Raw genomic sequence first — 26,775 nt, 5'->3', positions numbered from 1 at the left:
CAGTGGCTCAGATTCATTCATAACCCCATCGATGCCCAGGGGCTTTCCGATCATTCCTGGACGTGCACATGCACAGAGAGGGGCAGAAAAACAGTCACCGGATACGCCAGCTCCCAGCCAAGGCGGCACAGGCGTCCTCTGCCCTGCCGTCTCGGCTCACACCGGAAGCGTGCGTCCTCTGCCCTGCCGTCTCGGCTCACACCGGAAGCGTGCGTCCTCTCCAGTCGTTAGTGGCACATTGTTGGCCTTTTCTGTGCTTTCTGCGGGTGATTTCACTGTTGAAAACGGCCCCAGGCACGGGGCTGAGGGGCTGTCGGTGTGCAGCGTGGTGTACGCACAGAGGAAATGGGTGTTAGATGAGCTTTTACAGCATTACTGGTCATGGGTCAGTGTGAATGAGCCAACGATACCTATTAAATCAGGTGTCTTTGAACAGAAACACACGTCCAACAAGGCTGCGTGTCCATCGGCAGATGAAAATGTGACCGGAAGCTCTGGGGGGGAACCCAAGCCTGTATCTCCCCCAGGACCAGTGGTTCAGAATTCACTCATTCAGTGTTTGCTGTGGCTTTATACACCAGAACTACTGTGAATAACGAAAACCCACTGTATATGTATATACGTACATTCCTACACACACACCCGTAACATTTCTCTATTTCTCTGTGTGTGTGTGTGTACACGTGGTAAAAATTCATGACTTCATGGCTGTCCTTGCAACGTTAAACCTTTCCTCGGGGTACTGTCTAGTCTCCCCTCTTTCTAGTTCGTCAGTACGCTCTCCAAAGTGGAAACGTGGCTTTTGTGATTGTCAATATATCTACTTACCTGCTCAGTATCACCAGCTCCCAACCACTCCCATAAGCTCTGCTGGCCTCCCCCGCACCAACCTCCCCCAGCCCATGTCACCAGCCGCACCTCTACGTGGCACCCCACCATGACCTCACATCCTCAGATGCGAGGCACCAACATTTCTGCACCGGGAAGGGAAGGGAAGTGCACTCCTGGGAACCGTGCTGAATCTATACATCGTGGAGGGAAAACTGACATTTCTACGATATTGTCTTCCTATCCACGAACATTTATTTAGGTCTTCTTTAGTGTCCCCGTAAAATTTTGTTGTTTTGGTTTTTTTGGCATACATTCTGGCACATTATTTCTTCAATATACCCCCAGGTGCTTCAAATAAAATTCAAAGCATTAAAAAAAAAATGAAACTAGCATGACTGTAACAGAGAGAGACTGCTAAATTCCCGTGAATCTTATGATAAAACATGAAACTTCAAAGACACTTGGGTTGGGATGGGGACAAAGCCTCCTCCATTCCCCAGGCAGGAAAGCTCCATGTCCCCTCTAAGAGGAAATGGGTGAAAAGCACTGATCTGGCTAAAACGATGGGAACCAAGGAGAAACCTGTGCGGTCCCCCAAAGTGCAAGCGAACGAGCCTCCCCAGCTCCGAGCACAGAAAAGCTCCGTCCCTCCCCTCCAAGCGCAATAAAAGAACCACACGCGGCTTGGCCCAGAATGAGGCTCGGAGAGCTTAAAATGGCTGGAAATAGTCACTGCTGTACCATTAGTAGCATCTCAGCAAAATCACACCTCGGTGTCTCACGGAACTTTCCTAATTAAGGGAGAAGCAATACTAAAAATCCAAGCTCACTTTTCTGTGGGAAGTTCCTCGAAGCCGAGGGCCCCCCGCCCCACATTTCCGTCCCTGCCCTCAGCTCCCCGGAGGCCCTCGCCACCTGTGCTGCTCTCACAGCGGGGGCAGCGGCCACGGCAGCCCTCGTGCAGGACTACAGCGACCACGATTCCGGCCACAGAACCCCGTGTTTGATCTCAGGCTTCGACCCAACTGAGACAGGCTCTTTTTGGTGACACCATCCTGCAGTGGTCTAAATGTTCCAAAGGACAGACTTGACATTTACAACAATAATAAAAATCTTGGGTTTCCTTTAACTGAACAGATGTTCTGCCTTTTACGGAAAGCTCGGCAAACTCAAACTTGTAGGCCTGAAAGGGTTGAGCCCGAGTGATGAATCTTTGATAACATCTCCGAATGCCCGGGGATGATTCTACTCCCCAGTTTCCACCTCGGCTGAGTTATCACAGCCCCCACCCAACCACCCAGACATCTCAGAACCCACTGAGCCAGGGAATATCCCCAAATTCCTCTCTCCGTCCCCCCACCATGGCCTCAGGCGCCCAGGCTCCCCTGCACAGACCCCACCCTCTCCACCTCCAAGCCTTTCACCGCCCCCACTCCCACCAAACCCTCCCTGGTGGCTACGCCTGGCCCAGGTGAAAGCCTGGGTCCTCCGGGAGCCCTCCCAGCCTGCCCCGCTTCCCCGAGGGTGTTGTGTGTACCCTCACCAGGCGGGCCACACCCCACTCCCCAGGGCAGGGATGGGGGTGTCACCCACACAGCCCCATGCAGAACAGGGCTGGCTGCCAAAGGGGCGGTGGTCCACCCTTCCCATTCCAGGCGCTTTTTTTTTTTAATTTATCATTCATTCATTCGGCTGCAGGGGGTCTCAGACGTGGCACGTGGGATCTTTCGCGTGCGGGATCTTCGTTGCAGTACGTGGGCTCTTTAGCTGCGGACCACGGGCTCTTAGTTGCGGCATGCATGTGGGATCTAGTTCCCCGACCAGGGATGGAACCCGGGCCCCCTGCACTGGGAGCGCGGAGTCTTAACCACTGCGCCACCCGGCAAGTCTCCAGGCGCTGTCTTGATGATGCTTGATTGATTGAGTTGCTGCCATTCGCATACAAGTAATGAAGAAATGCCGGATTTCGCTCCAAATCTGTAGCAGATGTCGCCATGGCTGGCAGACAACTGTAAACCATTCTGAAGGACAGGCTGCCTTTTCCCAAACCAAGGCTGCTCGGGTTATAAAGAGCTTTTATCACGACCACAGGGGTGGCGGCGTTCGGAACAGACACAACTAGAACGTGGCTCCCGGGGCCGGGCACACGGGTGATGGCTGGGAAGGAGCTCGAGGAAACTTCCGGAACACTGGAAGTCCTACGCTCGACCCGGGCTGACAGGTGAGCTGTGGACATTCACCAACCTGCTTTCCTAAGGTCTGTGCACATGGCTGGGTGCGGGACAAAGGCCACCCCCGACCCCCGTCCCAGCCCAGCCATGTGGTCACACCCTGCTCCCCGCGCTCCGCCCACACTTGCCCGGCTCCCAGTGCCTCCCCACTTGCCTCCCCCCTACCCCGTCCACACGTTCCCCCCACCCACCCACCGCCCTGACCCTCAGCCAGGCCCAGGCTCCCAACTCAGCTTGGAGAGCATCCTCTCCCTTCCAGCTTGGTCACCCCCATTTCTGATGTTCCCCAGCCCCCATCCCAGTCTAATACATACATACATACATACACACACACACACACACACACACACGCACACACACGCACACACATGCGCGCCCTCGGCCTATAGGAAGGTGGTAATTAACCCTGAGGCCCCGGGCAAGCTTCCCGAGCAGGGTCCACATCTCAAAGGTCAGGGAAGCAGGTGAACAGGAAACGGTCGGGGGGCAGGTTTGGGGGAGGGGTGGAGCAGGAAAGAAGAAATCAGCTGCAAAAGATAAAAAGAAAATGAGGTCGTTTGTTGTTTGTTTCCGACACCTTAGAGCACAAAGAAGCTTAGGACGCGGCCTCCCGGGCTTCATGAAACAGGGAGATGGGCTGGGGGGCTGTCCCCTGCACGGGGGGCTATGGCCCTGACAGGGGGCCACTCAGGCCCCAGGGCAGGCAGGAGGGCACACTGGCCATGCTGAGGACAGGATCGAACCTCCGTTCTGGGAAGAGCCTGGGCTTGGTAGCTACTGGAAGATCTGGGGGACAAAGGGTCAGAACCTGACCCAGGCCCAGTGCCTGCAGAGGGACCCCTGGGTGTCAGTCAGGGCAGCCAACCGCCCCCAAGGGCTACTCTGAGGGTCCTGACCCAGCTGACCTGGCCCGTTCCAGGAATGACCATGTGGCCCTAATTCCCACCCAGCCAAGGGTCACCCCCAGCCCAGGGTCACCCCAGGGATGATATCAGGTTGTCACCAAGCCCCCCACCTTGCAAGTGGTAATCACCAGTGCCCAGCCCCCAGCCCAACACCCACGGGGGACCACAGACTCAAGGGGGCCAGGCAGAGGAAGAAACGCCTGCTGTGTGGTCCCCACCCTCTACCTTTGCCCAACTTACCCTCATGACCCCCTGCTGAGGGAGGAGCTAGCTTATCTACCTTTTTTAGCAGATAAGGTATCCAAAGCACAGCGGTCACCAAGGTCACACAGCAAGGCCATACAGCACACAACTGGCAGGGGTGGGGGTGGAGCCCCGATCCTGCGCTGGGCTTTTCCCTCCACCACCTCCCCTGCCCCAAAACCCTATGGACTCTAGACTAAATCTGTGTGAGGGGACAAAGCCCCAAAGCAACCAACAACAACCAACGTAAATGTTCCTGGAGGTACTTGTTGGTTGCTTTGGGGCTTTGTCCCCTCACACAGAATCCCTCGATGAGAACGGCCGGGAGCTTACTCTGACCTTAAGACTCAAACAGGACGCTGGGTCATCCCACACAGTCCTCGGAGAGAGACAGGGCCACCATGCAGAGGTGACAGCTTGAAGAAGCCACCCCAAAGCGAGGGTGACAGTGAAAAGCAGTGCCGGCGATGTCGTGTGTCACTCTGGGCACAACCCAGCTCGCAGGACAGTCATCGCCCTCTCTCCCCAACCTGTCAAGGCTGCCTAGGCAGAGGGGGACACGGGGGCAAGTGACCACCAGTCTAAAGGCTCTGAGAAGTCCCGTAGGACTAGTTCACTTCCTAAGCCCCAGGACTCCCCAGATGTATCTGATCACAAATAGTTTCTACTCTTGGCCCAGGGGATACGTTTTGAAAAACCTGGGGTCCTAGGATGTTGGTGATCTCAGCTCCGCACCCTCACTTTCCACCCGGCAGTTGCCTCCCCCGCCTTTCACGGACAAGGAGGCTGACGGCCACCGAGACCCGGGGCTCCCTGGGGAGGGGGGGCCTCACTCACCCCACACGTGCAGCTGCCACGAGGAGCCCCTCCGGCTGTGGCCAGTGGCTGCCAGCCTTGATGGAGAGGCTTCCTCCATCTGGTTACAAGGAAATCGTTTACAACACACCACCCGGGATGCAGACGACCCAACAGTCTCCAAGGCATCGGTCCACACTCCACGACCAACGCAGCACAGAACCGGTGACCCAACTGACCGGGACCCCCAGGCCGAGTGTTCGCATCCGGCCCACAGGCCACCCAGAGCTGGTTGACAACTACTGTTTGGACTCCAGTCCAAACACCAGTGAGGGGGGGGACACATCCCACGCCAGGGCCAGTCAGCAGAGACAGATGGCCTTTCCCAAAACCGAGTCTGTTACCGTAGCCCGTCGGTGGTGGAAGCCGGGGTCTACGCAACACTGCACAGCGGAGATTTTCCTGCAAGGGAAAGCGCTTCTCCATGAAAGCCATTTCCCCCATAATTATGTTTTAATTGGGCAAATATATATATTCCCCTGCAGTGGCTGTGCAGGTGCAGATAGGGCTGGGGGGGCCGGAAGCAGAGGCCCAGGGGTCTGAGAGGGAAGGAAACAGGTGGTGAGGGCTCACCTCAGGCACCTCTGTCCTTCCCTCCCTCCCCTGCACCCACAAACACCCCGACACACACACCCACACATGCACTCACTCTGCAAGCCCTAATTCAGCAACGGCGGGATGTTACCCACTCAGTGATACCTAGGACAAGTTTTTAGGGAATATGACATTTGATTTATGTCTGCCCATGTGCGTTCTCACTAATTAGAAGGTTCAGGGCAGAGCAGGAAAAATATGTATTTCAGAGTCCCAGTTTGACTTGCCAGAAACCAGCCCATTCCTAACATTCTTATTTTCGACAAAATATAGCATTCTGATTACATACCATTTCGGTTCCATGGCTCCTGGCCTGCCAGGCTCCCGGGAGCGGCCCAAGGCCACGGCAAAGATGGAGAGACAGGTCTTGGGATGGGGACCGACTCGGGCCCTGGAGGATGACAATGCCTGTCCATTCTGGCAGAAGGCAAGTCAGTGGCTTTCAGCCGAAGGCCCGAGGCCCCAACCTAAACAGGCCCCAGGTGGCGCCCCAGGTTTGTACAGGAGGCGGGCCACCCCGGAGAGGGGTTCTCACGGCACTGCCCCCTCCAGGCCTGTTTCCTTGTCTGCACCGAGAGCTCAGCACCGCGCTTATCCAAATGCACTGTGGCTCGTCAGCCAATTCAAAGAGCAATGAAGAGGTGGGCACTGGAGCCTCAGTCTGCCAACTGCAGTCCCTGTACGCCCCTGAGAGCTCCCCAGGCTCTCCTGGCCTCAGCTTCCTCACCTGTGTGATGGGGTCTGATGGCACCCCGCCCCCAGAGAGGCCGGAAGGATTCAATGAGTCAATCGATGAACATCTCAGAACCTGCCTGGTGCACTAAGTTTTCAATAAATGTGAGCTATTTTGATCTATCACGTCTACAGATTTCTATCTCGGGTGTTCTAAGGCAGGATGTATTGACCAAAAAATAAAGATTTTCGTTAAACGCAGGCCTCAAATAAAGTGATCCACAGAGGTCGTTCTTAATGGAGACCCGTATCAGAACTGCCCTAAGCGCAAGCTTTCAGGGTCACTTAGCTGTCCTTGGGAATCAACCAAGGAGGCACTTCTAAGGGTACCGTGTGTGCGCACACGTGTGTGTGTGTGTGTGTGAGCGCGTACATGCCTCCGTGTGGTTCACAGCTCCCCCAAGGAGCACACACACCCCGTGTCTCAAGTAACGAAGCGAGAGGCCAAGCAGCGGAAGAGGGCCTGAAGCGCCCTGGGCTCACGGTGATGCCCCACCTGGTTCTACCTGGCTCTCCAGCCAACTCTGCCATCTGCACTGTGTCCTGGAGACCTGCCCTTGGCACAGGACTGGTATTGGATACAAGACAAAAAGAAGAGGAAAGGGGCCGGATCAACACCTGGTAAGAGAGACAGTACCAAGTCCCAGGGCCCACAAACGCAACGCAGACACAAGAAGTTAGCGCGAAGGCCGCACAGTTAACTCAAGGACTGGGGACAAAGGTGCAGGCTGCAGTGCCTCTAAGTCCCAACCCTCAAATCCCCCCCACAGGCAAGCAGACCGCCCGGCCCCCGGCAGTCAGCCAGGGCCTCTCACCAGGCTGGCACGGACTGGTCATTTCCACCGAGGTGGGGGAAGGTGGGATCGTCCCACCTCCCCCCATGCCCACCGGCAAGGAAGGCGGCGTGTTCCCCGTGTGGTTACAGAGACCTCATTGTTCTGCCCCGCAGAGAGGAAACTGGAGAGGTGAGCTCAGAATGCATTTTGGAATCAGCAGAAAAGAACATCTGGGAAAGGAAACACGCTTCAGAAACAAACATACCTTTGTACCAGCTTTTCTTTAAGTGTAGCAAAAAAATAATGATAATAAGGACGTGCCAAGTTGACCATCATTCACAAAATCTCCTTCTTTTGGGGCAAAATTGGGAGGCTCTGTTTTCCAATGATCTTCTGCTCCAGGAAGAAAGCAGCCACCTGGGTGCCAAGACCCAGAGACTCCCCCAGGAGCCAACAGGACCTCGGGCTCAGGACACCTAGTCCCACAGACAGAAGGGGACAGACGAAAACCATCAGATAAAAGAAAACTCAAACCTCTTGCCCCCGGCCCCGGCTGAAGCCTCTCAGGACGCTGACATTCTCTGAGGAGCTGTCAGTTCTCAATTCCACATATCTATGTGAGTTTGCGGGCTGCCTGTGAAGTCCAGCGCCGAGGACCAGCACACTGATTATTTCTGGAACCAACCTGGGCATCATGCCATCACCCCATTTTATGGACCAGGAGAGTGAGGCACAAGGTGACCAAAGTCACACTCAGCCAATCAACGCTGAGAGATCAAAGCGCTCAGGTTCTTTCCACACTTGAAATCCGTTCGTTTTACCTCATGGGGCCATCGAATGACCCCAGAACTCTCTGCAAAAGGGCTAGACACCGGCGCAGCATCCAGACAGGGGGAGACCGCCCCCTGAGGCACTGCCGTGACCGTCCCAGGAGGATCGCGGCCCCTCGTGCGTCCCAGGACAACCCCCCTGTCCTCGGGCAGCACAGACGCACGCTGCAGCCCGATGCTCCTTGCCCCTCCTCCGCAGGCAGAGAGAGCAGGGCCCAGAGAGCGGGACACCGCTCTGGAGGGAGAGCCCGAACAGGCTGGTGGGCCAACAGCGCCTCCTGCTCATCTCTGGGGCTCCCACCCCGGGTTCCCACCTGCCGGGGTGGGCAGGGAAGACAATCGTTCCTGTGCACCCATCTGTAGCCACACAACAACCCAAGAGCCCAAGTCCACGCTCCCTCCCCCCGCCCCGGGAACCCTCCTCACAAGGACCACCTGGGCTCTGGGGTTGGGGGGGGGGGCTCAGGGGTTCTAAGCGTGGAGCTACGTGTCTCCTGCGTGATGAAGCCTTGAGGCTGGGGGTGGAGGAAGGGGGCGCGTCCCATCACTGGGTCACTCCACAAACTCATGTTGCCCCTCAGCTTCATCAGTGACCACGGAGATGTGGCGGACCTCCCTGCCTCTAGAGCTGGTCGGAGGAGTGGAGCAATAGCCCTCCAGAAGGTAAACATTTCAGCGAGAGAGGCCTCCGTGCTGTCTCGCAAGGGAGACTGATCCAGAGGAAGACGGGGTCCAGGTGGCACCTCCAGGGAGCAGGCGCAGGAGGGAAGGCCCTTCACAGCCCTCACCGGTACAGTCACCGCCGGCCTGGGCCAGCCACGAGGATGGAGCCCCTGCCTGCCTGTGCTCATCCGGCTCCCAGGGGCCCGATTCTGTGCCGGGCACACCGGCCAGAGGCTTAAATTACTCCTGGGCTAGAGGCAACAGCAGAGTCAGGAGAGCCGGGAGCCTCCCAGGTCAAGGAGGAGGCCGGTCCCACCTGAGCAGGTGCAGAGGGCAGGTACGGAGGGAGGGCAGGGGGCTCAGGGCCACACAGGAGCAGCGGCTCCACCCTGAAGGTAAAGGGCGCTGACCGTCCACGTCCCAGAGAGGGGAGCCACAAGTAGGGACCTCAGTTTGAGGGTGAAGAGCCAGCACCTGGGCTGCCTCGTCCGCCTTCAGCAGGGAAGGTGACGGGCTAGGAAGCGGGGGCGGGCAGGCCAGCGATGCTGGGGGGCTGGGAGGAGGGGGATGCTGGTCAGCCGATGAGAGAGGAGACCCTGGGGGTCGGTCAGGCTGGCTCAGGCAAGAAGGAAGTAGGGTCTCCGACAACAGCCTCTGAGGAGGGAGAGGCAGGGGCTGAGCTCCTGGCCCCACCCTCCTGGCCACACCTCTAACAGAGCACAGGTTCCAGGAGAGACGCTGCCCTCAGATACCTGCACCTGCGGCCCCAGCCCCAGGGTTCCCGGCACCCACCCCACCAGGCTTCCAGCTACAAAATAAATGCCGGATTGACCTTGGCAAGGAAGCAAGTCCGGGACTGGAGCCATCAGGCCACTCGGGGCAGTTAATGCAACACAACACTCACCTTCTCATCAGAGATGGACTGAGTGGGCCGAGCTGAGACGGTTCCCACCAAGCCACCTTTCGGCTGGAGTTGAACCTGATTCCAGAATCCCCTGAGGGCCCTCGCCCCCGAGAATAACAATTATGATTGCCGTAGTAACCCTAATAGCTAATAACTACTGAGGGCCCACGGGCGCTGGCCTCACCTCTTTGCATCCTCAGGTGTGTCTATGTGGTGGCATTACGATTACCCCACACACACCCCCCAACAGGTGGGGAAACTGAGGCCAGAGGGGTAGCTCACTCGTCCGAGGCTGCAGAGCTGGGAGCGAGCCAGCAATGTGAACCGAGCCAGAACAGGTGGGAGGGGCCTGCTGTGCCCTGGGATTCCAGGCCGGGGAGGCTGGGCGGGCAGCCCCCAGGGCCCCCAGGCTCAAGGCTGGGATTCCTCCAGCAGCTCCCTCAGCTGTTCACAGCAAACCGAAGGGGTGGGGGGGTGGTGGGGAATGACAGGGAAGCAGGCTGGGAGCTCAGTGTGTCCTCTGTCCAGGGGTGCCTGAGACAGCGGGTCTGCTCGGAGGCCAGCACTGGACACGGCTGCTGGAGGGGACAACACATCACGCCACATGTGCCACGGTGGGGTGACCTTCCCGAGTGTCCGCTAGGGACCAAGCTGGCCTTAGGTGCTATGGGTAGGCAGGGGCAGAACGAGGCCCACCTGTCCTCTTCACATCTACAAAGAGTGGGCAGGGGACACCTGAACCAAGTGTGTCCCTTGGTGTCCCTCACCACTCACAGATCAGAACGCGTTCCTAACTGGGCACCCCCCCATCTGCGTCACCACCCTGCTCTGCTGACACCAGCTAGGGAAGTCCGGAAAAACCCTAACCCTGTCCAGTTCCCCACTGAAAATACAACATCCCCTGAGATCCCAGCCATCCAGAGACCTTAAACCTTACTGCAGTAAGATCAGACTAGTGATTAAACCCCCAGAGTTTCTGGAGAACTCTCTCTTCACAGGTCCAAAGTCCCTAACACGACCCTCTAGGCATCCAGGGCTGGGGGGCGGTGTGGGGGGTAGGGGCCCCCCTTCAGCCACCTTCCATCCTGGCAGGGCGGGGGCACTGGGTACCTAGACAAGAAGCCCCAGAAAGGCCGGTGATGTTAAGACACAGGAGGCCGGGGGAGAAAGGCTCGCCTGGCAGGTGCTCTGAGTGCATCTTCTTGGATCCTCGTGGGTGGAGCAGAGCAAGGGGGCTGCCTGAAGCCCAGTGCCCACCTTGCAGCCCGACCTGCCTGGATCCTGGAGCAGATCCCGCTTCATCCTCCAAATCAGTTATTCCCAGCCCGGGCCCACAGCCCAAGGGGCCACACGGTGTGCTGGCCCCAAGAGGCACTTTGACGGCTGAAAAGCCAAATGGAAACTCCCCGGTGAGAGGCTGATGGAAACCTTGCAAGCCCCAGCAGCCCGGCTTGGTGATCGTGAGTGTCTGGGATCAATAAGGAGAAACGGTTACTACTTCACAAATGTACTTTCCTTGGAAGGATAAACTCCTTCAAAATAAAGGGGCAAGTTTTAAAAAGCTAGACCTGGTAGCCAAGAGGATAGAAACTGCTCTTCGGCCCTGGGCAATCCTCTGTACATCTTGAACCGTTCACTGCTCCAATGCCTTCTGAAAGGAGGTGCGGGGCGGGCTGCCTCGAGGGCAGATCACCGCCTGCACCATGGTGACCAGGACCCTGCTCTCCGGGCAGGGGTGCACGCACGGGTCCCCCGGACCGCCCCCAACCCCATCCCGGCAGAGCCAGACAGCCAGCATCTCAGCCCTGTGAGCTGACACTCCACTTGGAGAGGACTCTGCCAACACTGAGGGCACCGTGAAAGCCAGCACAGACCACCCCCCGGCGGCACCCGGAGCAAGCGGCCAGCAGTTCGTGGGTTCTGGGCAGCCTAAGAGCTGCAGCAGGGAGCCAGGCAAGGACCCAGGCTGCGGTGGCCACGACCGGTGCAATGAGCCTCTTGAAAGGGAGGCCGGCAGTGGGAGGCCCACGGCGGCCGGGCTCGGGAGCCGCTCACCCACAATACAGCACGGGCCCCGGGAGTCAAGCAGGGCTGAGCCAACTCATGCAGAGACCCGGGCAGTGACAACGCGACTGGAACAAGCTTCGGATGCTCAAGGGCGCGACCCTGAAGGGGCAACGTTCTCGTAAAAAAAATTTTTTTTTTTTTTGGCTGCGCCGCGCGGCTTGCAGGATCTTAGTTCCCCGACCAGGGATGGAAACCGTGCCCCCTGCGGTGGAAGCGCGGAGCCTTAACCACTGGACCGCCAGGGAAGCCCCAGGGCAACGCCCTCTTAATGCGTAAACTCCTGCAAGTTCATCAACAATGTCGTCACTCAGCTACCTACTCTGTAGTCGTAACTCAAAAGCACAGAAACCTTTTTTAGCATAAAAATTCTTGTACCACTATTTCTGCGTGTTTTGCATGACTGAAAATGTTCTACAGTTTTTTGAAAGATGATAAAAATGACGGGTGAAGGATGCAGGCGCCAGGCCCCACTGTCACGTCTCAGTCCGGGTTGCGGAAGGTGGGAGGTGTCACGCGGACCCAGGACATCGCGGTCCAGAGCGTTTAGGATGCACTGGGTTTCCTGAAGTAGAATAAAGGCCAGCTTTATTTGCTGCAGGCCATCTTAGAATCCAGACCTCAGAAATATGGGCTCTAGAGGGGGGAGGGGGGGTCCCACGCTTGGCCCCAGAAGCCTTTTGTCATGTAGCCGGACAGCTGTTTCACAATCTGGGAAACAAAGCCAGGCTGGAGTTTGGGATGCAGGCGGGAGCTCACAACGCTGTAGATTCAGGGGCCGGAGGAAGTAAGGATGGGAACTATCCGCTCCCTGGACAGACAAGGCCTCGGGAATCCTCAGGGCAGCTACGCTGAGCGTCCACTACACACCAGACACCAGGCCAGAGGTAGAAGGACGAAGATGAAGACCATCTGTCCCCCAGGCCCTCTCAGGCTGGGCGGACCATGAACGGTTCTGGACTCCAAGGAGATGGATCTGCCTGGAAAAGTGCTCACCCCGGACAGCAGGGGCACATCCTCAGAGCAGCATGGAACACTGGGCCAAAAAGTTCCGACTCTGGACACCACGAAGCCAGTGCAGTGTTTCTTAGAAAGGGAAGGATATGATGAAACTAGTTTTAGAAAAATTAATCTGGCCAGAGTGAAAGATAAACGGGCAAGGGGAAGGTTCTAGAAAGCAGAGACCAACTAGAAGTTGATGTAATCCTCCACCTGGAATCTAGTCCTCCATGGGGTACTGTGGAGGCCCCAGGGGGAAGCCTCAGAGCCGGGGGGTCTGGGTGCGGGAGGGAACGGAGACAGGCCTGAATCTGGACAGCAGAGGACGGACGGTCACCAAAGTGCTCCCCGCTTCCGGCCTGAGTAAAGAGGAATCCAGCGGGGCTAAGACGGACGCCTGCCGCACCCTGGTTCCCCGCATTCAGTCTCCTTCGGGGAACCAAGCTCGCTCTGGGGAAAGTTCAGAGAAACGGCCTCCCCCACAAAGGCCAGATGGAGAACACACCTTGACCTACAACCGGCTTGCGGGGAGGACATCCCCTCAGCTCCCATCGTGGACAACGCCTGCTCCTTCCAGGGCGGAGTCCCAGGTGGCAGCTGTCCGCGCCCGCGCGCGCGGCAAGTCTGGAAAGCACCCAGGCCCCCGGGGCTCAAGTGTCCGGGGCCGGGGCCATGCACTCAGGTGACCTTTAATGCCCACTGAGCAATTTCCTGAGAGTTTTGGGGACCTACCTAGGCAGGTACCGCCTCCCCATCTGGGTTAATAGAGGGTACAGCCCAGGGAGGAAATTATTAAAGTTGCTCACACTTTGCTCTGGAATGAACGAGGGGAGGGGAGCAATCATTCACGCAGTAATTATATTTGCCTCTGGGCAAGCGCTGGGATTAGCTGCACTAGAGCCTGTTTCCTGAGCAGACGCTGGCGTGAGCCAGGGAGCAGGCGCAGCCCAGGCAATCCAGCGTACACACCGCCTCTGAAGCACACGCCACATGCCAAGAGGAGCCCAAAATGCGAAGGCCAGCTCCGCGGCAGCCACAGGTGGGTTTCCTTCACAGAGACCAGCCTGCTCGGTCAGAGGCCACTTCTGAAGTCCAGCCCTCCGACACCTGTTGAATGTCACCATTTACTGTCCCCGGATCAAAGGACAGAACCTCACAGGCTGACTCTGAAGTTTATCCCCAAAGAAGAAATGCACGAGAAGAGTCAACACAGCTTTTCGAAAAGAGCAATGAAGGGGTAATTGCACAGTCGACCTCAAAATATACTATGATGCTATGGAAATTAAAACAGCAGCAGGCTGGTACAGAAAGACAGCCACAGGTCAAGAGAGCAGGACAGAAGGTTCCAGAATAAGGAGCCAAGCACCTGCGGACACTGCAAGTTAAAGAGTGGCATTTTAAATGAATGAGGACAGGACAGGCCATGCCATCAACTCCCTATCCACTTACAGGGGGGACAGTTCAGATCCCTACCTCATACCATATTCCTCCTCCCAACCGAAAAAAACAGAATAATGTCTGAATATAAAACAACAAAATAATAACAGTCTTGGAAGAAAATAAAGGAAGATGTATTTATAGTCTCGGGGTAGAGAAACAAGGCATGGAACCCAGAACCCGTAAGAGAAAAGACTCGAATTTTGTTACATGAAACTTTCTAATGTCTTCGCCATAATAAACCACCAGAAACAAGGATGAAGGACTAGCTACAGATCAGAAGAAAAATCTGGAACAAATATAATAAAGAATGAATGGGGACTTCCCTGGTGGCGCAGTCGTTACGAATCTGCCTGTCAGTGCAGGGGACACGGGTTCGATCCCTAGTCTGGGAGGATCCCACATGCTGTGGAGCAACTAAGCCCCCGTGAGCCACAACTACTGAGCCTGCGCTCTAGAGGTCATGGGTCACAACTTCTGAGCCCACGTGCCACAACTACTGAAGCCCGTGCACCTAGAGCCCGTGCTCCACAAGAGAAGCCACCCACTGCAATGAGAAGCCCATGCAACGCAACGAAGAGTAGCCCCCACTCGCCGCAACTAGAGAAAGCCCGTGCGCAGCAACGAAGACCCAACGCAGCCAAAAATAAATAAATAAATAAATTTTAAAAAATAAAAAAAAAAGAATGAATGTCCACACCAAATAAAAAGTTCCTACAAATCAATAAGAAAAGTATAAGCAACTCAACAGGAAAATGGGCCAAGGATAAGAGTAGGCAATTTGCACATAAGCCAGTAATGAAGGGAAGTACAAACCAAAATGTGTTATAATTTTTAACCAAATAGATTTTAAAAAATACAACCTGGTGATTCCCAGCACCGAAAGAAGGAAAAGTATGTACCCTCAGAGATGCCTGGTAGGGTATAAATTGGTGCAGCCTTTTTGGAGGAATTTGTGAGTATCTTTAAAATTGTATAAATGGGACTTCCCTGGTGGCGCAGTGGTTAAGAATCCAACTGCCAACGCAGAGGACGTGGGTTTGAGCCGTGGTCCAGGAAGATCCCACATGCCGCGGAGCAACTAAGCCCATGAGCCACAACTACTGAGCCCGCATGCCACAACTACTGAAGCCCATGCGCCTAGAGCCCGTGCTCCGCAACAAGAGAAGCCACCGCCATGAGAAGCCCACGCACCACAACGAAGAGTAGGCCCCGCTCGCCGCAACTAGAGAAAGCCCACACGCAGCAACGAAGACCCAACACAGCCAAAAAACAAACAATAAAAGAACACATGATCTTAACTCATTTTAAAAAAATATTGTATAAATGACATACTCTTTGACAAGGAAGGTATCCTACAAAAATGCTTGTACGCACGCGCACAGATGCATACACGACGTTATTCGCTGTGTCATGCCCTGTAACAGCCATAAAGCCTGGAAAAACTTAAGTGCTCCGCAACCGGGTAAAAGCCATGAAATACGGTGTGCCCGTACTACAAAATACTACTTAGCTTTTAAAAATACGAGTACACGTTCAAAACAAAAATAACACGCTAAACTACGTGCTGAAGGTGTGGTCATCTCTGACCAGGACACTGGTCTTCCCAGAAAGAGGTACCACGCAGTTAAGGGTCTAAGCTGTTTATATGTATTCATGTAGGTCTTGCATTTTAAAATACACATATTTGCAAAAGAAAGTGGCCAACAAGCACGTGTGAAGATGCTCAACATCATAAGCCACCAGGAAACTGCAAGTCAAAACCACAGTGTGGTACCACTACACACCTGCTAGGCTGGTGAGGACCAAACAGAGGGAAGATAACCGGCGCTGGCCAGGATGGGGAGAAACTGGAACCCTTGTGTGTTGCTGACGGGGATGTAAAATGGTGCAGCTGCTATGGAAGGCAGTTTCACGTTCCTCAAAAATTAAACACAGAATGGCCATATGATCCAGCAATTTCACTTTTCTGGGTATATCCCCCGAAAGTGAAAGCAGGGACTCATACAGATTCCTGCACACCCGTGTTCGCAGTGGCATTATTCACAATAGCCAAAGGTGGAAACAACCCAAGTGTTCAGCAACAGGTGAATGGATAAACAAAGTATTAAAATAAGCCACACACGAAAGGATAACATCACGTGAGTCCACAAATATGAGATGCCTAGAAAAGGCAAATTCGCAGACACAGAAGAGAAGAATAGAGGTTACCAGCGGCTGGGGGTAGAGTGAGAACTGGGGAGTGCCTGCTTAACGGATACGGTTTCTGTTTGGGGTGCTAAAAATTTTGTTTGGAAACAGATGGTGGTGACAGTCACACAACATTGTGACTGTAATTAATGCCGCTCTTAAACTGTATACTTAAGGCCGGGATGGCAGAGCTGGGGGCTGCCACAGCCTCAGGAGGCCACACTCCAGACCTGAGAGTGCAGGGTCCCAGAGGGGTAAGGGTGGAGCCGGCTGGGCCTTCGGGGAAGCCACACGGCCCAGGCCCAGCAGAGAAAGGGCAGTGGGGCCCGGGAGTGGGCAGATGAGGTACCTCCTGGCTTCAGTTTAACCACTAGAAAAACTACACACAGGCAAACTGAAAGCACGGAAAAAAATCTACATTGAATCCAATACCAACCAAGAAAATAAGAAAATACCCAGCAAGTACAGTATCTCCCAGCCCTGCAAAGGGGCTCACAGGCGATGTCACCAGGACAACTTCCCAAGGTCCTGGGCAAGAGAGATCCTGAGTCAGGGGGGCAGAGGACAGCGGACATGTGACCCTGGGCACAGATACGATCAGACCCTGAGGTTCCAGCCCCAGGCAGCTGCCACCACTGCTGGAGCCTGAGGTCAACACGCCCACAACACCCCTCCCCTCTCCCGGTCCCCCACTGGAAGATGGTGTCTGGGACTCTGACCCTCGGACTCTTTTAAAAGGAAACGGCCGCCTAGGGCAGGACTCCCCCTGCCACCACGTCCTTCCCATGATGGCCCGCCTCAGCTTCCTCCTCACTGAACCCCAGCCAGCACCCTGCAAGGTACACGCCATCGTCCCCATTTTGTGGATGAGGAAACTGAGGCCAAGAGTTAGCAGACCACCGCTTCCTGAGCTGAAGAGAAAGCAGAGAGCAGCCCGCAGCGGCGGGTGGGCCCAGGAGGCCGGCTCTTTGTGCCTCTGCCGCCCACAGCTGTCAGCAGCGCTTGGAACCACTCCGTCACCAGGACGCCCGCAGAGCAGAGAGGTCACTGCTTCCTGCACAAATGTGTCCCAGGCCCAGCAGGGGAAGGGGCTGCACGCGGCCCCCTGCTTCCGTCAGAGCCTCCCCATTCTGAGAGCGTGGCAAGTGACCAGCCCAGAGGCCTCCTAAACCGCAGATGTCCAGTTCCTCCCAGGGCTTCTGTAATTATGAACATGGCACTAAGTCCACCTCCCAGCGCCCCTCCCCTGCCAGAGGCCAGCCCTGGGCCCTTAGCTTGCTCCCTGGCCCGGCTCTCCCAGCTCTGAAGCTAATTTGCTCGTGTCCTCGGCCCAGCTTTAAACAGCCTCCACCGTCCAAACCCCGCAAGGACAACCGGCTCCCATCCCGTGCCCACTGGGAGAAGTACTCAAGCAAGGTCAACCCATCAGCAGGTGGACGGATGAGCAAATGTGCTCTCTCCACGTGACGGAAGGCTGTTCAGCCGTGAAAGGAGCGGAGCAGTGACAAGTGCTACAGCGTGGACGCACCTCGAAAGCATCCCGCTAAATAAGCCAGACGCAGAAGGCACCACAGCCTATGATTCCCTGTAAGCGAAGCGTCCGGAACACGCGAGTCCGCAGAGACCCCAATTCGTGGGATCGGCGGATGGGAAGTCGTTGAAGTTATGGTTGAACGGGTACAGGGTTTTACTCTGGGGTGATGGAAATGTTTTGTATCTTGACAGGAGGGGTCCTTGCCCAGCGTTGTGAATGTACTAAATGCCACTTTAAAATGGTTAATTTTATGTTACGTGATTTTCACCTCAATTTAAAAAAAAAAAAAAATCAATTCAACACGTTTCCCCTGCGCTTCCTATCCCCCTCCTCCAACTAAAGTCTCCGGAAGCTTCCATCGCTCTCTGGACCATGTCCAGACTCTGCAGCGCGATCCGGCCTCTTTCAGCAGAGACCCGCCAGTTCTTGAGGACAGGGCTCTGGGACTGAGCCCACCTCTCCCAGAGCTGCACAGTCAGCTTCTGTTTGCCTTCCCGTCAACAGGACACCCCGACAGCAAAGGCCCGGGCCTCCTCTGCCATTCCGTCCCATTCTCTTCCCAGGGCTTCACCAGGCACCAAGAGTAGCAGCAACAATAATAAGACCTGATACAGGCACGCGTCAACCCACTGAACTATTGGGAGGAAGTATTGTTATACCCATTTTACAGAAGAGAAAACTAGGGTACACAAAGGTGGAGTCAGCTGCCCAAGCTCCCCCGACAAGCAAGGCTCTGCCCACACTGTTAACCACCACAAGAACCCTCACCCAGTGTTGCAGCGATAAACCAGTCAGACAGCGGGCTAGAGGTCCAAGGTCCCACACAGTAGAAAAATCCGGACTGTGTGATAATAGCTTCTAGACCTTCCAGGCAGAAAGATCAAGGACCCCATTACACAACAGGCACTGCAGCTCTGCCACCACCGGTTCCTCACCCGGGCCAGGAATGGTGCTAAGGGTTTCCCAGGCAGCATTTAACGTTCCGGACCATGTTGGCTGGGGGGTGGGGGGACCAGGTGAGGACACAGAATACAAAGAAGCTAAGTAAGTTGTCCAAAGTCAAACAGGTACGAGCCTCTAGACCCAAGTGGTCTGACCCCAAAGCCCCCGCCCTCGGCCCTGGCAAGCCCAAGCTGCGGGGTAGGAAGCCACGCTGAGTCCTCACCTCACTGCACACACCCCCATCCCGTGTGCAAATTCTGCTAAATGTCTGGGCGGTGACCCAGTACAGCTGAAATTAAACGGGTTCCAAATATGACGGGATCTCCACAGCAAATGCTGGATCATGTGGGTGCACTGGGTAAATTTTTGGAACTGAACGGGAGGGTTCAAGGCACGTGGGCCCTGCTTTGGGAAGCAGAGGGTCCTTCAGGGGAACTCTCAGCGGACTCTCCGCGGCAATTAGTTAACTCAGTACCCACCTGCCGGGCCCTCCCCGTGGGCCAGGCAGTAAGCATCCTGCAGTAACCACCCAGGGGGCAGTCCTGGAGCAAGTTCTGTGCGGCTAACAGGGAGAGGCCTGAGCCGTGGGGCTGGGGCAGGCCATTCCCAGCACCGGGACCACTAGAACAAAGGCATTTCCGTGGGCTCACTGCTTCAAATGGCAACAGGAAGCAATCAGGAAAAATAATTAGCTACCAACTTACTGGCTCCACTCCGGACTGTGGCATAAATCTAACACAGAGATCAGGGACATGACAAGTCAAGAACAGTCAAAAGAGTTCTGCAGCAAGAGCCCTGCTTTTCGTCCCATTTCAGGACCAGATTTCCACGTCAGCCGGTGCTCTAAAAACCTCGCGTCGACATGCTTTCTAACGTTAAAATAACCGAGTCTGTTTCTGCCTCCTGCACAACTGAACTCCACAGATGTGATTCCTTCTCCTTGGGGGCTCGAACCGCAGGAGACAGGCACTGGAGCCCAGCAACATCACCCCAAAGGTCCAGGAAATCCAAGACTGCAACACAGTGAACAGCAACGCAGCCGGCTGAGAAACCCCACCTTTAAAACAAACATCTTCCCAAAAAAAACCCTTTTGCCTCCGTGATCCAGGCATTTCCGGAAAGAGAAGGAGCAGGGTTGGCCTGAACTACCCAGATACTGTCATTGTTTTGTCGTCACCTTGTTTTGCTCGTATCAGACAGGGCCAAGAATGTCAACACGCTCCCGAGACACAGGCAAACTTGGGGTGAAACCGCCGAGAGTCCCCGGGCTTGGGCTGGGAGGCGAGAGGACTTGAGGAAACTATCCCCTCTCCGCTCCCCAAACCTCAATGGAGGGGCCGCAGCGCTGGGAATGTGACCACAGAGCCAGGCCAGGACACCTCCCTGCAGTGTCCACACTGGAAATATTCAGGGAGACAGCTGTTTGCCTTAAAGAGGCCCAGACAAAGGGACCCGAGCCGCCCCCCACCCACCCGCAACTGCCCGCAGCAGAACAGCAGCCTGGAGAGCACAGGACTCGCGCTCCTGTGTCCACTTGGCCAGCCACACTCCAGAAAAACAAAACACTCACGTCGGAAGAGAATGATTTAGGTAGCGAGAGGCTTGCTTCAAAAACCACATGGCAATCTCCAAATTAAAAGAACACGTGTAGCTTTTCACAAGGCGCTTCGTTTCCTGAGTCCTCCTGACCTCAACTCCACCCCCTTGGGACACACCAAAAGTTGGAGAGAAAGGTCTCCAGTCCCCGATCTCCCAAAGGGTGGGTGTCCAGCTGAGGCCCCACGCCGCGCGCTGGGACCACGTCACCCCGAGGCGGCCCCACGCAGCCGGCGCCCGGGGTGGACACCGGCCGGGTGTCACTGTTTGGGGCCTCAGCGGCCAGACGGGTCGTCCGGGCACCTGGCAGGTGTCAGTCCGTTTGGAAACCGACAGCAACGCAGGTGAAAGGGGTAGCGCCACAGGCCAGGCTGCCCCGCGCCCGGTTCAGAACTTTCTCTGCAATTTAAATCAGTTCCCGGAGCTCGCAGGCCGGCCGCGCGGCCATCGGAAACAGGGTCGGGAAGGAGTTCCAGACACAGGGCGGCAAGGCCTGCCCTCCGGGCCGAAAGTCCCCGCTCCGTGCGTGCCCGCGGGCCGGGGTCCCCCCGGTCCCCGCACGGCCTCGGCCGGCGGGCTTCGGGCGGGCGCACTTCCGAGCGCGCCCCGGGGGCCGGGCAGGTGAGGACCCGCCCGCGCCGCACCTGGCGGGGTCGACGCCGCCCGCGCGCCCTCCTCGCCGGCCAGGGACGCGGGACTGGACCCGGCTTCCCCGGGAGGGGCTCGGGCGGGCTAGACAAAGGGCCCGCGCGCAGCCCCCGGGCAGCGGGCGCGGCAGGGGGGCGGCGGGGACCCGCGGCGCGCGCCCCAACTCGCCCCCAACTTCCAAAGTCGCTTCCGAGGCGGCGCCGCGCACTTGGCCGCGGGGCGGCCGAGCCGCCCGGGCGGCCGGGCCATTGTCCCTCCGGCCCGCGCCCACCTACCCGCGGCGGGGGCCAGGCTGCAGCAGAGCGCGAGCAGCAGCAGCAGCGGCGGCGGCGGAGGCCGGGGCGGCGCCGCCTCCATGTTGTCCGGAGCCGGACGGGCCCGCGCCGCGCTCACTCGGGCTCCATGGCGCGGCGGCCGCGGCTCCTCGCGCGGCTCCGGGCGCCTGCCGCCTCCCCCCTCGGGCGCCGCGGACCAGGACGACGGGGGAGGAGGCAGGAGGCGCGGGAGCGGAAGCCGCTCCGCGTCTCCGCCCCCCGCCGCCGCCGCCGCCGCCGCCGCCGCCGCCACCGCCGCCGCCCTCCCGCGCCCCACGCGCCGGCCGCGCCCTCCAGCGGGCGCCCCCCGGAGCCGGCCCGCGGCGAGGCGGCCGCCGCAGGAGGTCCCCGCGGCTCTGTCCGGGGCCCCGGCCCCCTGGGGCCGGCCGTCGGGGCTCCGCGGGGGCGCGGGGTCGGGCGCCGGGTTTGCACCCCGCGGGGCCCGGGGGCCGATCAAGTCCCGGAAGCAGGTGTGTTACCTGTAGAGCTGCCGGGACCGGGCTTGACCGTTGGGGAAACTGAGGCACGGGGGCGGGGCGTGCGAAGGGGGTTGCCCGAGAGCACACAGTGAGGCAGTTTCTGGGCTGGAAGCCAGGAGCCCCGAGCCAGGTGCGTGCGCTTTTCCGCGACCGCAGCCACCCCGGCAGGGTCCAGTCGGGGGCGGCCCTGCGACACCTGTTCACACTGGGGAGGGCACAGGAGGGCGACCGCGAGTCGGTGCAGGGCAGGGACAGAGGCGGGTGATGGAGAGTCAGGTGGGGGCTGCACGGGCTGGGAAGTGGGGCGGGACGGGGTGGGGGGTTGAGGTTTTATTTTTAAACTAAATGTGTACCCTAGACGTTAATTATGGTACTCGAAGGCCGAGCGGTAGACACGCTGTTCTTCCAAGTATGCTTGTAGGCGGCCTCTAGGATGGCAGACCTCACCTTTGATCATTCAACAAGCAGGCACTGAGCCCGGCCACCCCCGACCCATTCCCCCTCCCCCGTGCCCACCTGAGCATCAAGTTCAGCCACTGAACCCTCAGGGCACGGGAAGGCCTGGGAAGGGGCAGCACAAGCTCTGGAACCCATAGGCCCAAGTTCAAACTTTGGTTCTGTGGCTTCCTAGAACTAGGTGTGCCCTTGGGTAGGTCCAAATATAACCTCTCTGGGCAGACTTTCCTCCCTTATAAAACAGTGAGAACAATGCTTACCTTGCAGGTGCTGAGACAACTATAGGCAACTCACAGGAATAAGCCAGTACTACATGGATGCAGGCATTCTTCACGTGTTTGTGACAACTTTACAAAGCAAGCGGTCATGCAGAATGTTTCTGGCCCATGGGGTTTATATTGTAGGGAAGGAGACAAACAAAACCAAAAAGAAGATAGATAAATTTAAAACCAAAACAAACAAACCAAAACACCATTAACAGACCAAGGAAGGCCCCCAAACATGAAGCGTGTTGCGCTGCAATGTCTGGGGAAATTCTTACTTAGAGGGGTAGGGACGTTTGAGCTACCACCAAGGAGTGGCATGGGCAGTTGGAGTAGTCAGAGAAGCCAGCTGGGGCCGGTGCATATCAGACCTGGAAAAGGAGTCAAGAATTTATCCCAAGTCAATGGGAAGCCATTTAGGGGTTTCTGTAGCAAAATCCTTTCCGATTCCTTTCTCACACCCTATGCCCAACCGCAGCTGCACATCCTATTGGCTCTACTTTCAAAATAGAGGCAGACTCTTAACACTTCTTATACCTCCAATATCACCACCCCGGTTTGGGTCACATTTCACCCCAGTGGGTCTCCCACTTCCAGCTTTGACCTCCTTCAACCTAAACTCACAGCAGCCAGTGAGTCTGTCAAAACAAGTCAGCTCACATCCCTACTCTGCTCAAGAACCTGCTATGGCTCCCATACCAGTTAGAATATAAGCCAAAAGGCGTTATGGCACCTACAGGGCCTGATCTGGGTACATCTCTCCCTTTGTCTCCCCAACCTCCTTATGCACTCTTCTTCCTCTCCCTCACCCAGCTCTGGCCACAGTGGCCTTCTTGCTGGTCCTTATGCACACAGCACACACTCCTGCCCCAGGGCCTTTGCACTTGCTGGTCTCTGTGCTGGAACTCTTTTACCACAGTTACCCACATGGTTTACTCCATCACATCTTCAGCTCCCCAGCCAGACCTTCCCTGACCCGCTTTGGAGATTGCAAACCACACCCCCTCCACCGCCCATCCTCACCAGCACTTCCTGCCCCATTTCTCTGCTTCACTTTTCTCCTTTGCACTGACCAACATCTGACATACTAGTGTTTACTTATCTTGCTTCCTTCCACAAGAACAAACTTTCACTTGTTTTGTTCCACGTGTATCCCCCAAGCCTATACCAGGGCCTGGCACATAGTAGGTGCTCAATAAATGTTTGTTGAATGACCGAGTGAACTGGAAAGTCCCAATTTATGTTTATGTAAGGAGCACTCTGGCTTCTGAGTGGGGACAGGACTGTCAGGAGGGAATAGAGGATGCTGGGGACTGGTCAGCAGGTGGATACCATGGTAGCACCCAGGGGAGATGGCAGCTTGGATGGGTAGCAGTGGGGGGATCGTGAATGGCAAGAAGGCACTGGATTCAAGATGCTTTAGGAAGAGCTCATGGGACTCGCTAAGGGCACTGGCTGTGGGGATGAGGGGAAGGGGGCCCAGGGTGGCCCACCATAGGGGCTCTGCTAGGGGACATTTATTACAACAGCTGGTCCAAATTTCAAGTCAAGTTTCTAAATCTGAGAAAGGATGTGGAGAAGATGAAGACCCTGTGCTCAGTTATGCAAATGATTAAAAGGAAAGTGAACCAAGAATATAAACTGACAGACATTGAGATTCTTTTTTTTTTCAAATTTTGAACATTTTTATTGTACATAGTCACTAGTTCTATTACACCCCAGTTAATTTCAGAAAGAAGTAACTACCCTTGGATTTACATTTTTTTTAATCTTTTAAAAATATTTTACTTTTGTACAAATTTTCAAGGTTACTTTCCATTTACAGTTATTACATGGGATTCTTTTTTTTTTTTTTTTTTTTTTTTGCGGTATGTGGGCCTCTCACTGTTGTGGCCTCTCCCATTGCGGAGCAAAGGCTCCGGACGCGCAGGCTCAGCGGCCATGGCTCACGGGCCCAGCCGCTCCGCGGCATGTGGGATTCTTCCGGGCCGGGGCACGAACCCGTGTCCCCTGCATCGGCAGGCGGACTCTCAACCACTGCACCACCAGGGAAGCCCAACATGGGCTTCTTTATTCTCAAAGAGGGAGATAGAAAGCTTGAGTCTCAGAATGGGAGAATTCGGTAAATACGGAAGAGGCCATTTAAGTCAGGGAATGGCAGGGCTGGCAGCAACTCCTGGGGTGCCCCAGGGTTTCCTGTGGGATGTCAGCTGTGCAGGGGCCACCAGAGATGCCCTGAGAGGGAAAGGACTGTGCCCCGGGTCTCAAGGCATCAGAGCAGTAGCCCAAGTTGCCTGACTCTGATCAGAGCTTTGAGAAAAGCTGTTTGCAAAGAACAATGAGATTGAAGCACTATTTGATTCTGCAGAATTCTAACCTCACAAGGGCAGTAATTTTTAGACTCTTCACTAATGTAAAAAGCAACCAGAGAACGTGCTAAGCTTCCACTTCCCCAGAAGGCTGCCTGTCACAGATCATCACGCTACCAGACTTTTCTTAGGCCGTGCCTTTGGAAGTGTTCACTCTCAGTTCATTGCTCAGATGTGAGTTCCATCACAATGAAGCAAGGTGGGGCTCAGCACCTGTCGGATCTAATCGTTTCTGCGGACAGGGGCTCAATTGGGTTCCATTTAGGGCCCATCAGAGGTTGATGTCTCAGCCCCATGACACTCGGGGAAAAGTGCCTCTTTGGTTTCCCTCCCAAGCTGGAACATGCTGACTCTGGTGAGTTATTCTGGGCATGCGAGCCCTCCCGCCAGGCAGGCCTGGCCGCTGTGGTCAGAGGTGTGCCCTGAGCTCCAGCATTTCCGGGCCCTCTGAGCCTCAGGCGTCCTCCCGAGGGCAGCTCAGTGGAGGCGCGCAGTGGGAACGTCCACTGACTGGCCATCCTTCAGATCCCTACAGACCTCTCCCTGCAGTGGCACCAGTGCCCAGCATCTTGCACCAGGAGCAGGCAAGGAAGGGCTGCCATTGGTGTGCGGTGGTGGGCAGTGCAAAGGCTTAGAGGGTAGCGTTCCTGGTTTCTACGGAGACAGCTGGGGTGTGAAGGACACAGGTGAACCTCATTTCTGCGAGCCTCAGTTTCCTCATTCATAAAATGGGAATGATACGGAATTCCCTGGCGGTCCAGTGGTTAGGACTCTGGGCTTTCACTGCCCAGGGCCTGGGTTCAACCCCTTGTCAGGGAACTAAGATCCCGCAAAGCCGCGTGGCAAGGGCAAAAAAAGAAAAGAAGGAGGAGGAGGTCACCCTGGATTATCCAGGTGGACCCTAAATCCAATGACATTGTCTGATAACAGAAGAGGAGAGGGCCATGCAAAAATGGAAGTAGAGAAGAGAGGGATGCAGCCACAAGCTAAGGAATGCCTGGAGCCCCCAGAAGCTGGAAGAGGTGAGGAAGGGTCCTCCCCTAGAGCCTTTGGAGGGAGCACGGCCCTGCCAACACCTGGACTTCTGGCCTCCAGATGGTGAGAGAGGACATTTCTGCTGTCTTAAGCCGTCCAGTTGGTGGTGGTTTGTCATGGCAGCCACAGGAATCTAACACAGTCCTTAATCTTCACAAACTCATTTTTCAGGGAAGGAAACTGAGGTCAGAGAGGTAAGGGCTTGTCCGGGGTATCATCTCCAACTTATTTTATATGATAACGGCAGAGGTGAGTGGTCACAACAGAGGCTGTGTGGCCTGTGGAACCTAAAGTATCTACCCACCAGCCCTTTATAGATGCGTTTGCCCACTCCTGCTCTAGCGGGGTGATACCTGTTCTAGAAAAGGTAAAGCAGGGCAAGAAGGGCAAGGGGTGAGGAAGGCTTCACTAGGAAGGTGACATTTGTGCAGAGACCCGGAAGAAGGGAAGGCCCGTGCAAAGGCCCTGAGGCACAGTGAGGGGCCAGAGGGGCTGAAGCAGAGACAGCCAAGGTCAGAGAGCAGCAAGCCAGCTCTGCGGGGTCTTGGGAGCTACCTCCTCTGAGTAAGCTGGGGGACCATCAGAGGGCCAGGAGCAGAGGGACCACGGGACTTGATTTCCATGTTATAGATTCTCTGCTCCTGTGTGGGAAAGAGACTGAAGGGACAGGAGAGGGATCAAGGAGGCCGGCTGAGGGGCTGCCATTCACTGAGACGAAAGCGTTGGTGAATGGAAGGGTATGGAGTCCCACCTTGAACTTGTCTAGTTGAGATTCTAGTAGACTTCCCAGTGGAGGAGAAACGTGGGCAGGGACCGGGGTTTAGGGAAGAGGGCTGGGCTGGGCTTAGAAACGTGGGAATCTTCAGTATTTAAGGCCATGGTCCC

Source organism: Phocoena phocoena, chromosome 8 (genome assembly GCF_963924675.1).
Source record: "Phocoena phocoena chromosome 8, mPhoPho1.1, whole genome shotgun sequence".
Taxonomy (NCBI): domain Eukaryota; kingdom Metazoa; phylum Chordata; class Mammalia; order Artiodactyla; family Phocoenidae; genus Phocoena; species Phocoena phocoena.
Note: the sequence above shows the minus strand (reverse complement) of the source record.